Raw genomic sequence first — 14029 nt, 5'->3', positions numbered from 1 at the left:
TGGACAGAGGTCACCGGCGGAATGGGCACACCTCCTTCCGATGAAGGAGGCTGCTTGCTAGATTTCGGAGCCGTATAGGTCTCCGAGATCGTATTCGGCTGAGGGCCGAATTGGACATGGCCCCCATCGCCACTCTCCTTGGGGATATGCTCCCCCATGTGTCCGACGGCCGAGGTCTCGCCCTCTAGCGCTGTCCTGACGGCCTCCTGCGTCTCTCCCTGGCCGGGGATCCTTCGGGACAACACCTCAGTGTCACCCATGGCCCTGGGAGAGGAGGCCGCCGGAAGGGACCCGCTGTCCATTACCTTCGGGTCAAGTGAGTTCCCTGAAGACGAGGATTGCTCGAGGGCGGAGCGAGCTGGACTGCAAGTGCATGATTCCATATGTTAAAATTATGAAGTAAAGAGGCTGATATATGAATGCGTCAGGGTCTTTGAGTACTCACGATTCGGCCAGGGGCTTATCTCGGGGGCGCCACTCTGGGCTGCTGTCGATGTCCCACGCGGAGCTATTCGCGAGGGAGACTGTGGGAGTCCTGGATTAGGGGGTCTCCGGACAGCCGGACTATCTCCATTAGCCGGACAGTTAGACTATGAAGATACAGGATTGAAGACTTCGTCTCGTGTCCGGATGGGACTCTACTTGGCGTGGAAGGCAAGCTAGGCAATACGGATATGGATATCTCCTCCTTTGTAACCGACCTTGTGTAACCCTAACCCTCTCCGGTGTCTATATAAACCAGAGGGTTTTAGTCCGTAGGACACAACAACTACAACATACAATCATACCATAGGCTAGCTTCTAGGGTTTAGCCTCTCCGATCTCGTGGTAGATCTACTCTTGTAATACCCATATCATCAATATTAATCAAGCATGACGTAGGGTTTTACCTCCATCAAGAGGGCCCGAACCTGGGTAAAACATTGTGTCCCCTGCCTCCTGTTACCATCTGCCTTAGACGCACAGTTCGGGACCCCCTACCCGAGATCCGCCGGTTTTGACACCGACATTGGTGCTTTCAATGAGTTCCTCTGTGTCGTCACCGTTAGGCTTGATGGCTCCTACTATCATCGATAGCGATGCAGTCTAGGGTGAGACTTTTCTCCCCGGACAGATCTTCGTGTTCGGCGGCTTTGCACTGCGGGCCAATTCACTTAGCCATCTGGAGCAGATTGAAAGTTACGCCCCTGGCCACCAGGTCAGGTTTGGAAGCTTAAATTACACGGCTGATATCCGTGGAGACTTGATCTTCAACGGATTCGAGCCTCTGCCTTGTACATCACGCGGTCACGATGAGTATGATTTAGCTCTACCGTCGGACAGTGTTCAGGAGATCGCACAGGCAGCCGCCCAACCCTCAATTCGGAGCCAGTTGCGCCGTCCGTGGACGGGTGGATGGACCCCGCCACGGAGGCCTTACCCTCAGCGGCGATCGAGCCAAACATCGACCTTACCTTACACGAGAGCCGTGTTGTTAAACTGCCGGATCCTTCTCCGGCCACGGACTCCGAGCCGCCTGCGCCCGTTCCTATCGAATCCGATTGGGCGCCGATCATGGAGTTTACCTCCACGGATATTTTTCAGCACTCGCCTTTTGGCAACATACTGAACTCATTAAGGTCTCTGTCCTTGTCAGGAGGATCCTGTTCGAACTATGTCCGGCAGGACTGGGATGCGAACGACGAAGAAATTCGCGGCCCACCCACCACCCACTTAGTAGCCACTGTCTATGACTTAACCGACATGCTCGACTTCGACTCCGAAGACATCGACGGTATGGACAACGATGCGGGAGACGAAGAGGAACCACTGCCCACAGGGCACTGGACAGCCACCTCACCACATGACGTATACATGGTGGACACACCAAAGGAAAACGACGACGAGGAACAGAAGGACGCAACGAAGGGTTGTTCCCTCGAGAAGCAGCCAAAACGGCGGCGTAAGCGCCGCCCCAAAGCCCGCCTCGGCAGAAACAATGATCATAAAGACCCAGTGTTAGAGCAGGGGGAACCATTGCCGGACCACGGCAACACGGAAAATCAAGCTGAACAACCTGACTCTGTCAAAGGTAATAGTCCGGACGACCTCACACCAGACAGACACCCGGAGCAACAGAATGCCCGTCAAAGGCTTGTTGCCATGGCGAGGAGTCTAAAAAAGCAGAAGCAAAGACTCAAGGCTGCACAAGACACACCCGGAATCAGATGGAGCAAAGTACTCAAAGCAGCAGCGAAGTACGGCGGTAATCGCCCCACCAAGAGCTACCCGAAGCGGAAGTTGCTACCCGAATTCGATGAGGAGGCCTTGGATCCCCCGCAACCAAAAACCAAAACATCCACCTGGCCGGATAGACGTCCTCATGACCAACATAAAGTGGCAAACAACGCGACACATAAGCCAATACGCGATCCACGCGAGGGCCTGCATCAAGGGGACAACGCAACCAGATCCATCTATGGACCACGCAAACGCGCTCCAGCATACGATGCAACACAACAAACATCCGAACAACACGGTACGCCCAGATACAGGGGTGCCGCACACCCCCTATGTTTCACCGATGAGGTGCTGGACCATGAATTTCCAGAGGGATTCAAACCCGTAAACATAGAGGCATACGACGGAACAACAGACCCTGGGGTCTGGATTGAGGACTATATCCTCCATATCTATATGGCTCGAGGAGATGATCTCCACGCCATCAAGTATTTACCCCTCAAGCTCAAAGGGCCAGCTCAGCACTGGCTTAAAAGCCTCCCCGAAAACTCCATTGGAAGCTGGGAAGAGCTCGAAGATGCTTTTCTGGCAAATTTTCAAGGGACTTATGTCCGACCTCCGGATGCGGACGATTTGAGTCGTATAACTCAACAGCCCGGAGAGTCAGCCCGAAAGCTTTGGAACAGGTTTCTTACTAAAAGAACCAAATAGTCGACTGTACGGACGCTGAAGCCTTGGCAGCTTTTAAGGATAGCGTCCGTGAAGAATGGCCTGCCAGACACCTCGGCCAAGAAAAGCCGAGAACAATGGCAGCATTAACAAGCCTCATGACCCGCTTTTGCGCGGGTGAGGATAGCTGGCTAGCCAGATGCAGCATCAGCGACCCAAGTACATCTGAAGCTGGAGATGGAAACGGGAAATCACGGCGCAATAACAAACGCCGGAATAAAGAAGACAACACGAAGAGCACGACAGTAAACGCCGGATTCAAAAGCTCTCAGCCAAGTCAGCAAAGGCTGCCCTCTAAAGGCGCCAAAGACGAACTGTCCGCCTAAATAAAATTCTGGACCAAGTATGTCAGATCAATAGCACCCCTGGTAAACCCGCTAATCATACCCACAGAGAATGTTGGGTCTTCAAGCAGTCCGGCAAGCTCAACACCGTACACAAGTGGGAGTATACACCAAGCGAAGACGAGGATGAGCCTCCCAAGCAAGACACTGGGGAACAAAAGAAGTTTCCACCAGAGGTCAAAACGGTCAACGTGTTACACGTGATCAAGGGGAGAAACAAAGCGGCACTCCCAGAAAAATATGCCCAAGGGCCTATCACTGCGGAGTCCTGCCACTGGTCGTCTCAACCGATCACTTTCGACCATCGTGATTACTCAGCAAGTATCCGGCGTGCAGGATGGGCTGCCCTGGTATTAGACCCAATAATTGACGGATACCACTTTACACGAGTCCTGATGGATGGTGGCAGCAGTTTAGACCTAATATACCAGGATACAATCCGCAAAATGGGGATAGACCCAAGGAAAATTTGCCACAGCAACACTACCCTTAAAGGAGTAACGCCAGGCCCAGGGGCTCATTGCACGGGCTCCCTGCTACTAGAGGTTATATTCGGCTTCCCCGATAACTTCCGTAGTGAATATTTAACATTCCACATTGCTCCATTCCAAAGTGGCTATCAAGCACTACTTGGACGCGAAGCTTTTGCTCGCTTTAATGCAATACCGCATTACGCTTCCCTTACGCTTAAGATGCCCGGTCCACGTGGCATCATTGCAGTGAATGGAAATATTAAGCGATCCCTGCGCGCCGAAGAGAGCGCGACTGCCTTGGTAGCCGCACACTAAAAAGGGCCTCACCAGCTAAAGCATTTGATAGGTCGTCAAGACCACGAACACGGTTAGACGAGTCCAGCGCAGCTATATGTAACTCACACAGGTTTGATAAGCCACACCCCTATTACAAATACAAGGGGCTCAACGCGCGCAGACGAGTGGAAATTTTTACTCATCTTCAGTTATACATGGTTTCTTCAAACCTACCTTTTTGCACAAGAACTTTTCACCTAAGTTTCTCTCTTTTACAGATGACCATCGTGCTACACCTGTCCAGGATACAGCACAACCGAGACACAGGCGCAGACGTGTAGCAGGGACCCGTCCTAAGGATTCTTTTTAGATTAAGACCCTGTGTCAACCTTTTTTACTGTCTCTTGTTGATACACATCCCTCGGATTCTCAGTACAATTGAGAAGGATGCTGGCGTCTTGGCATGTGGCCATGTCAGAATAATGCACGTACCTGGACACCAGGGGCTTCTTACAAAGGGCACTATTTAGGCCTGGTTTATACCATAAAGACCGAATACCTTAGGGAGTGTTCGGCGTCGCGAGTTTGGCCTTATATGTATCAGCTCCGAATCATATCTTTGGTCAAATGTTGGGTTTGCCCGGCTCCTATGTTTTGGTACCTTACGTTCCGCTCTATCGGCTAAGGTAGCACTAGGAGAACTACTGCGATTGTGCCCCGGGTCATCCGGACGAGCACCTCAGTAGAGAAAGCCGAAAACTGACTGTCATGATATAGCGTGAGACTGGTCAACCACTTGATGACCTATCGGAATGTTAGAATTCCTCTTCCTTAACGAAGGGCCGTTTCTCGGCCAGGCATATACGCACCCCGAATTCGGGAGAATGCAGAGCCAATAGGGGCTATATAGTAGCCCCACCGTCAAACTCCTATGGCTAAGTGAAAGTGTTAAAGCATTATAGTCCGGTTGCCTCGTTTGCTGCGCTATCACCTCCTTAATAGGACCAAGACGCTGGGTTAGGTGTGAAAACACGTCTTCTGTGAACACCTCTGCATTATATGAGTGGGGGCTGAAGCCGACGACTGCAATCTTTCAGGTTATACACATGTATACAGAAACGGCCGCACAGGAGGCATCATATTACTTTCAGGCAAAAGTATAAACACAACCTTAATAAATTTCATAAAAACATTGTGTTTACAATGGGAATACATGTCACTCAAACATAATATTCTTCGAGCACTAGGCCTCTATCAAACAAGCACCCTCGAGAACCTCTTCGAAATAGTGCTCGGCAGCCACTCGGCCTATGGCCGAACCCCGCGCCGCAACAGTGGTAGCATCCATCTCCGCCCAGTATGCTTTAACACGGGCAAGGGCCATCCGCGAGCCTTCTATACACGCCGACCTCTTCATCGCATTAATGCGTGGCACCGCACCAAGGAACTGCTGCACTAAGCCGAAATAGCTGTTCGGCTTCGGCTTTTCCAGCCACAGCTAATCCACGACAGACCTCATGGCGAGTCCGAACAACCTATTTAGTTCGGCCCATTCGGCTAGCTGATCAGTCAATGGAAGCGGATGCTCTGGAATGTTGAATTGCGACCAGAACAGCTTGCCCAATTCACGATCTATTTGACCTTGGAAGTATTTGGCCGCATCGGCAGCGCTCGCCGCCAAGTCCATATATGCGTCTGCCGAACTCCACAGCTGATCCAGAGGGGCATACCATGGATCTCCGAACTTTCTCCGTAGCATGAAGGGCTTCCCAGCCGCAATATCCCTGGCTTCACGCAGCTCCTCCTTCTTCGCTCGCATAGCAGAGCGGGTGTCTTTGTTCGCCATCGTCGCCTTTTCAAGGTCCGTCGCCTTCGCTCGGTTTTCTTTTTCAAGGAACCGGCAACTGTCGGCAATGTCTTTTAACTTTATGGCCATCTTGGCCATCTTCTCTTTGCTCTCGCAATGCGTGGCCTTCTTGGCTTTCAACTCTTCGGCCGCCTTTAAAGCAGCCGCATTACTAAACCTTGCTTGTTCTTTGGCTCTGGCAAGTTCCGCCCGCAGGGTTTCCACGGTGGCAGCTCCATCTGCAGTCACAACATATTAAAGATACTGGCATCATGCTGCTCTTACTATGTGGCATTCGCTAGAAAATAACACTTACCCTGTGCCTCGTCAAGCCTCTTGTTAACAAGCTCGATGTCAGCATCCGCCGCATCTAGTTGCCGCTTTAGTTCAGCAAACTCATGAGTCCAGCTAGCCACCGGAGCTCCGACTACCTGCACATTAAAGCTGTATGGTTATTGCCTGGGACTACGATCCTCTATTTGCCGCCGTTCTCGGCGATAATTAGAGTCTCAGGGTCTACTATCTACACAGGGCACACCTAAAAATGTGCGGTACCATCACAAATGTACATCATTTTACGTACCTCAAAGCCCGTCAGTAGACTCATAAAGGCATCATGCAACCCGCTTTCGGCAGATGAGATCCTTTCCATCAACGTACCCATCAATGTACGGTGTTCTTCTAAGATGGCCGCTCGCTCCAACAACTCTCTCAGTACGTCCGACCGCATACCAGTCGGTGCCGGACTCTTCTGTTTGCTCTCTTCAAGAGCCGGACGCTCGGGACTTCTGGTGACTATAGGATTACCTTCTGGCCTCACCGGATCCGGAGAGGCCCTCCGTGACGACACTTCAAGGTCGCCCGCTTCTTGAGCGGTGGAGTCCGGGGGAGGCATTTCGCTCTCCATCATCTCCGGAAGAAGATCCCCGAAGACGAGCTCTGCTGAGAAGGGCGAAGATCCAAACTTCAAGATAAATACTATGGTTATTTTCCTCAGAGGTAAGGTACTATATCTTCACTATTAAAGTACTTTTTAATTACTTACAGCTCGTTAGAGGGATGGTCCCCACGCGGACTTTGTGCGGCAAGAGCACCCTCCAAGGCAGGACCCTCTGGTGGAGATTTCTTCTCCCGCTTGGAAACCTTGGTTTCCGGATCTTCAGAGGTAGTCCTCTTCCTCCCCCGGGGTGAGAGAATGTCCGATTCCTCCCCTCGGTTATCCTCCCTCACGGAGGTGCTCGTTCCCTCGGTCGGAGTAGGTAGCGATGGGGCCCTCTTTCGCCCTCATTGTTCCCCCCTTTTGTCTTCCTTTGAGGGCTCCGGGCAAGGTGCTACCTCGAGCATCTTCTCCAGTACCAGATTTTCCAAACCCTCAGGAAGGGGGGCCGAACACCGAATCATCTTCGCCTTTGTTATCCAGTCCTGGTCAAAGAGCGATTTCTCAGAATAACGTCATGATAAATGAAAGACGGTGTGTTCGGCTAGAGGATAACTTACTTGGTCGGCGGTGCGGTTGCTGCTCAGGCCCACGTCCTCGGTAGTATCCGGACACTCTATCTGGGGTCCAAAGAATGATCTATACATCTCCTCATGCGACAGGCCGAGGAAATCTTGAATAGCGCGTGGTCCTTCTGGGTTGAACTCCCACATGCGAAGAGGCCGGCGTTTGCATGGCTGGATTCGTCGAACCAGCATGACTTGCATTACCATAATCAAACTGAAATCTCCTTCGAAGAGATTTTGAATGCGGCTTTGAAGTACAGGCACGTCCTTGGCGGGACCCCAGCTCAGCCCTCCGCTAATCCATGACATCAGTTGTGGTGGAGGGCCTGAGCGGAAAGCAGGGGCAGCCACCCACTTGGCACTTCTGGGAGCTGTGATGTAAAACCACCCCCGTTGCCATAATCCGGACACCTCTGGAATAGAACCCTTTGGCCATGGAGCTCCAGCATCCTGCTTATTAATGCGCCTCCGCACGCTACATGCTGCCCCTCGACCATCTTCGGCTTCACGTCAAAGGTCTTGAGCCATAGGCCGAAGTGAGGGGTAATGCGGAGGAAGGCCTCACATACAACAATAAATGATGAGATGTGGAGAAAGGAGTCCGGGGACAGATCGTGGAAATCTAGCCCGTAATGAAACATCAGCCCCCTAACGAAGGGATCCAGAGTGAGGCCTAGACCTTGGAGGAAGTGGGAGATGAACACGACGTCTTCGTTGGGTTCAGTAGTAGGGATGACCTGCCCTCGAGCAGGCAGCCAATGCGAAACCTCGGCGGTCAGGTATCTGGCCTCCCTCAACTTCTTGATGTCTTCTTCCATAACGGAGGAGGGCATCCACCAGCCTTGAAGGCTAGATGCGGACATGATTGAAGATCCGGAGCACCTGACCTGGGCTTTGGGTGTTAGAACTCGAGGCGGGGGAAGGATTCGATTGAGCACGCGAGGGAAAAAAGTAAAAGCCTTGTCCCTTTATAAAGAGGGTGAATATCAAGCGTCCTCTCCGTAGCTGTTTGGGACTTGCCTATAATCTAGGAGTCCTAGACACAGTTGGGTTACCCACGACCGTATTGATGAGAATCTCGTAATTAGGGGGACACGATCTCTGCTTTGACAAGACATGTCAAAAAAACTGCCTCGCGTTATGTGCGAGGCTAGTTAAAGGAAACGGTTAGAATAATCACCGGGCCATGACATAATGTCGTGTTGCCAAAACGAGTCAGCAAATTGGATTTGTGGAAATATTATTCTCTCTACGATGGTATGTGGAACTTATTTTGTAGGGTCGGACACTATCCTTGTATTCAAAATTCTTCTGTGGTATATTCGGAGGAGGAACCCGCCTTGCAATGCCGAAGACAATACTGCGCGCCGGACTCATCGTCATTGAAAGCTTGGTTCAGGGGCTACTGTGGGAGTCCTGGATTAGGGGGTCTCCGGATAGCCGGACTATCTCCATTGGTCGGACTATTAGACTATGAAGATACAGGATTGAAGACTTCATCTCGTGTCTGGATGGAACTCTACTTGGCGTGGAAGGCAAGCTAGGCAATACGGATATGGATATCTCCTCCTTTGTAACCGACCTTGTGTAACCCTAACCCTCTCCGGTGTCTATATAAACCGGAGGGTTTTAGTCCTAGGACACAACAACTACAACATACAATCATACCATAGGCTAGCTTCTAGGGTTTAGCCTCTCCGATCTCGTGGTAGATCTACTCTTGTACTACCCATATCATCAATATTAATCAAGCAGGACGTAGGGTTTTACCTCCATCAAGAGGGCCCGAACCTGGGTAAAACATTGTGTCCCCTGCCTCCTGTTACCATCCGCCTTAGACGCACAGTTCGGGACCCCCTACCCGAGATCTACCGGTTTTGACATCGATAGAGACCTTCCCCTTCTTGGACGCCTCTGCCTCCAGATTTGCGGAGGCTGCCCTCTTCTTTCCCCCCTCGGGGAGGGGGGAGTTGCTTTCTTCTTCCTCTTCCTCCTCCTCGTCATCTTCGGCGGCGGAGGAGTGAGTTTCCACGTCTTCGGACACCTTGTACGAAGTACCCTTGGGACGGAGGCCACCTATGGTCCCCTTGGCCTTCTTCTTGGCCTTCTTCTCCGGCGCCTTGTAGGGCGCCAGAACTAGCATCTTTGTCAGAAGCGGGATTGCTGGTTCCTCGGGCAGCAGAGCCGGACACTGCATCCGCTCCGCCTTCTTCGTCCAACCCTGAAAAAACAAATAGGGAAGTTCGGACATCCTCCATGAGTAAGCAAGTAAGGGATATACCTTGAAACACAAAAAACTTATCGAACTGGTGGGATGGGCCAGGTCGTGCCCACGGTCCTCGGTCGTCTTCGGCCACATCTCGTTGGCCTTGAAGGGCACCTTCCAGATATCTTCGTGCGTAGTTCTGGAGAACCGTTGCAAGGTCTTGTGCTCGGCCAGATCGAACTCCCATAGGTGGCAAGCCCGATTCTGGCATGGAAGGATTCGACGAACTAGCATCACCCGAATCACATCGACAGGCTTGATGTTCTTGTCCATCATGCTCCTGATGCGCGTCTGAAGCGCTGTCAGCTCGTCCGAATTTGAATTCGGGAGTCGCGGCCTAGTTAGTGTCGCGGGGCTCTGTGATGTAGAACCAAAACTTCTGCCACCCCTTGACTGTCTCCATGAAGGTGCCTTTGGGCCATGGGACGTTGGACATTTTTCTCACCATGGCGCCTCCGCACTCTGCGTGGTGGCCACCCACTAGATTCGGCTTCACATTGAAGGTCTTCAGCCACAACCCAAAGTGGGGTGGGGTGCGGAGGAAAGCCTCACACACGATGATGAATGCCGAGATAGTGAGGAAGGAATTTAGGGCCAGATCATGGAAATACAGCCCATAGTAGAACATGAGTCCGCGGACGAAGGGGTGGAGTGGAAATCCCAGCCCGCGGACGAAGTGGGGATGAAAACTACCCTCTCATGGGGCTTCAGGGTAGGGACGATCCGTCCCTCGGTTGGAAGCCGATGGGCGACCTCCTTGGCCAAGTATCCGGCCTCCTGAAGCTGGGTGATGTCCTTCTCCTTGACGGTGGAGGCCATCCACTTGCCCTGCGCTCCGAACATGGTCGGAGTGCTTTCTCAAGGCAGAAAAGATGAGAACTTGGGCGCTGGAGCTCGAGAATGGGTAGGCTGAAAGAGAGAAGGTGTGGGCTAAAGAGGTGAATCCTTATCTCCTTATAAAGGAAGTGAATATCAAGCGCCTCCCCACTCGCCATAAAACTCACCTGTTCCCCAGGGGCCGTGCAGGTGGCACAATTGGATTACCCATATCGTATTGATGAGAATCCCGCAATAAGGGGACATGATCTTTGCTTTGACAAGACGTGCCAATAAAACCACATCTCGAAATATGGAGCGGTAGGCCGAAAAACCCTTCAAAACAATAACCGGGAAGGGACGTGATATCACGTTACAAAAAATTTGTCAGCAGATTGGACTCGTCAAATATTACTCTCTGCGGTTGTGTGTAGTACTTGTTTTGCATATCCGGACACGTTCTTTGTGTTCGAAGACTGTGTTGGAGTGTTCGGAGGAGGAACCCGCCTTGCAATACCGAAGACAATCTGCGCGCCCGACACCTCGTCATTGAAGCCTGGTTCAGGGGCTACTGAGGGAGTCCTGGACTAAGGGGTCCTCGGGCGTCCGGCCTATTGCACTACAAAAAAATACACTTCCGTGATGATATGTGTTTGTCGCAGTAGGTCACGTTTTCTGTCATGCATGTACATCCATGAAAAATTTATGACAGAATCAAGATAGTCATACCTGTGATGTCGTCGAAGTGTTCCATGACATTACCAAAATTATCATCACAGAAGTGTCCAGTTCCATGACGATAAACCGCGCGTCACAGAAGTGCTTTCGTCAAGGGTGACCGACACATGGCATCCACCGTAACGGAACGCCGTTAAGCTATCGGGTACGGTTTTGGATCCGACAACCCGTTAACAGCCCCGACCAATGGGGATTTTCCATGTGTAAAATCATCATTGGCTAGAGGAAACACGTGTCGGCTCACCGTTGGGACAGACATCATCCACTCATTAGACCCAAAGCGCCTATGATACGTCGACACGTAGCACGGCCCAACAGAGGACCATTCCTGTGAAAAGGCCGGCCCATTTGACTTGGTCAAAAGGTGGCGGGCCGGCCCACGGCAAGCCTGTTAACGGCTTGTTCGCATATAGCCCATTTACAGCCCGCTAACCCAGGGCCTGTTTACAGCCTATCCGAATTAGGCCCAGTAGCGTCATCTGGGCTGTCTAATATAATTCCAGCCTGTTTTAACTTCCGGCCCATGTATGGCCCACGATGTCTTTCGGCCCATATGAGGCCTTTATTACTCTCGGCCCATTAACGGCCCTTGGTAAAACTGGCCCGTAATGAACAGTGTATCACTTTATACCCATTAACGGCACGTGGTGAAACTGGCCCGTAATGAACAGTGTATCACTTTATGCCCATGAATGGCACATTATTCTGTTGGGCCGTTTCCAGCCCATGTTATCTTTCGGCTTTCTCGGGGGCCATTTATTCTTGGGTTCATTTCCACATTCGTTTACTTACGACCCATTACTGTCATTTTCTGCTTGTGGGCAAAATTCAGCCCGTGGTTACAGTCGGCCGTTTGTGGCCCGTTAATACGTTGGGCCGTTTTCATAGCTTCATCAAAATACGGCTGATTAACGATGGCCTGTTATGGTCAGCCCATGAACGATTTCAACTCTAGCCCATTTACGACCATAATGTGGTCTATTATTGGCCCATGTTTGGCCAACCGATCATATGGCCCATAGAAGGCCCATTGATGGTACGGCCCATAGAAGGCCCATTGTGTCTACGACCCGTATAAGGCTCATTGTTTCTATGCCACATAGAAGGCCCATTGTTTCTACGGCCCTCAGAAGGCCCATTGTTTCTACAGCCCGTAGGAGGCCCATGTTAACTACAGCCGGTGGGCATCAAAGTTCGCCACCAATGCAAATATAGAGAACACCCTACACTATACAAAAATGGCTTGCTGTTTTCTTCAGCCGATGGCTGCACGTTAAGAAGAAATTTTGTATCGCACCAAAACAAATTACAACTATAAAACAAAAGGAAGGTTGGCATAAAAGTTAACAGTCTAGTAGATAAATGCACCACCAGAAGTTCAGAAGCTCAGTTCATTTGACCTAACTGTTACATTTTCATGTTGTATTGTCCGATGGAGCACCATAACCTTCGACTTCAATTCTCCTAGGCTCCTGAACAACATAGCAAATGTCTGATAGTCTGTTTTCAAAACCATGCATATCTTGACAACATCGAACAATGTCTCTCCTTGTTTCACAAATGGTCTCTGTTAGGGAATGGACTTGTGTCTGGAGCGCAGATACAACATTGTTTTGAGCTTGCATATCTTGATCATGAGGCAGTTTGGACGAGATTGCCTTAACAACCAAGCCAGTATTACGCAGGAACGTGCTTTTGGCATTGTTAGTGGACAGATACTGACCCACTGCAGCAAGAGCTGACATTGCGGTTATAGTTGCCTCGCCACCTTCAGAAGGTGGCGGTTCCACCATTTTTTCCATAGCTTGCTGAAAAGTTGTGGTTTTACATTAGTAGTACCAGAACAGAAGATATTAAGGAGGCAACAAAACCAAACAAAATAGCTTTGGTCTATATACAAAACTCATTCTGGTGAACCCATGTAAAATAATAGTTGTATTTTATTCCAAAGTACATAATAAAACCAGGTTCCAAACATATGACCATGTACCATCGCTAATGTATTGTCTATTTCTTCACATTGTATTGAGGGCTAAGGATAAAGAGGCGAAGTTTATAATACGGTAAGCATAGTATGACATCATTCATATCACAAAACAACTGAGAACAGAAAAACAGGCAATTGTAACATTGTGTGGGCAAGTCCAGCACGGAACTAGATTATAGGTCAAGATCAAAAGAACATCACTCCTCTCTTTTAAACCTTGTAAGGTGCAATGATACGCTAAGACAATTGTTTATAAAATTGAAAAGAGTAATAGACATTGGCTGCAAACCATGCAGTTCAAGGCACAAGTCAGAGTAAGTAGTAGTTAAAAGGCATGAGGATTAAGGACTTACAACATCGGCTTTGACTGGTGTAGTCATGCCCTTCTTCTTGCTGGTGTGACAGTCCTTGAAGATTTCCACATCATTTGGTTCAGGTACTTTTTGGCCCTTGCGGGCTTTCCTCTGCATTTGGAACAAGTCAATATAGATCTGATAATATGGTACATCGAAAAGAGTGAAACATCAGCTAATGCCTCGCAGTGTGCAATATAGCTACGGGATCCTGTCGTTTGTTGGAATTTCACTTTCGTACGATTGGCCTTGTTCTTTGAACAGTTCACCTACAAGAAGATAGATTTGTGTGGCACATGCGTAAATAGGACGTCAACATGTGATCTGATCACATATATATAATGTACCTGATACTTCGGATCGGACCAGTGTTTAATGAGGCCTCTCCAGTCTTCATCAGATATATTTTCCACCGGAGATGTTTGGGCAAGTTCACTGTTAGCCTTGCCTTCAAAGTGAGTTTTCCTCAAGTTATACC

The sequence above is a fragment of the Triticum urartu genome, chromosome 2A, assembly GCF_056163025.1.
Source record: "Triticum urartu cultivar PI428250 chromosome 2A, HENAU_Tu73, whole genome shotgun sequence".
In the NCBI taxonomy this organism is placed as follows: Eukaryota; Viridiplantae; Streptophyta; class Magnoliopsida; order Poales; family Poaceae; genus Triticum; species Triticum urartu.
This window is presented reverse-complemented; position numbering follows the sequence as displayed.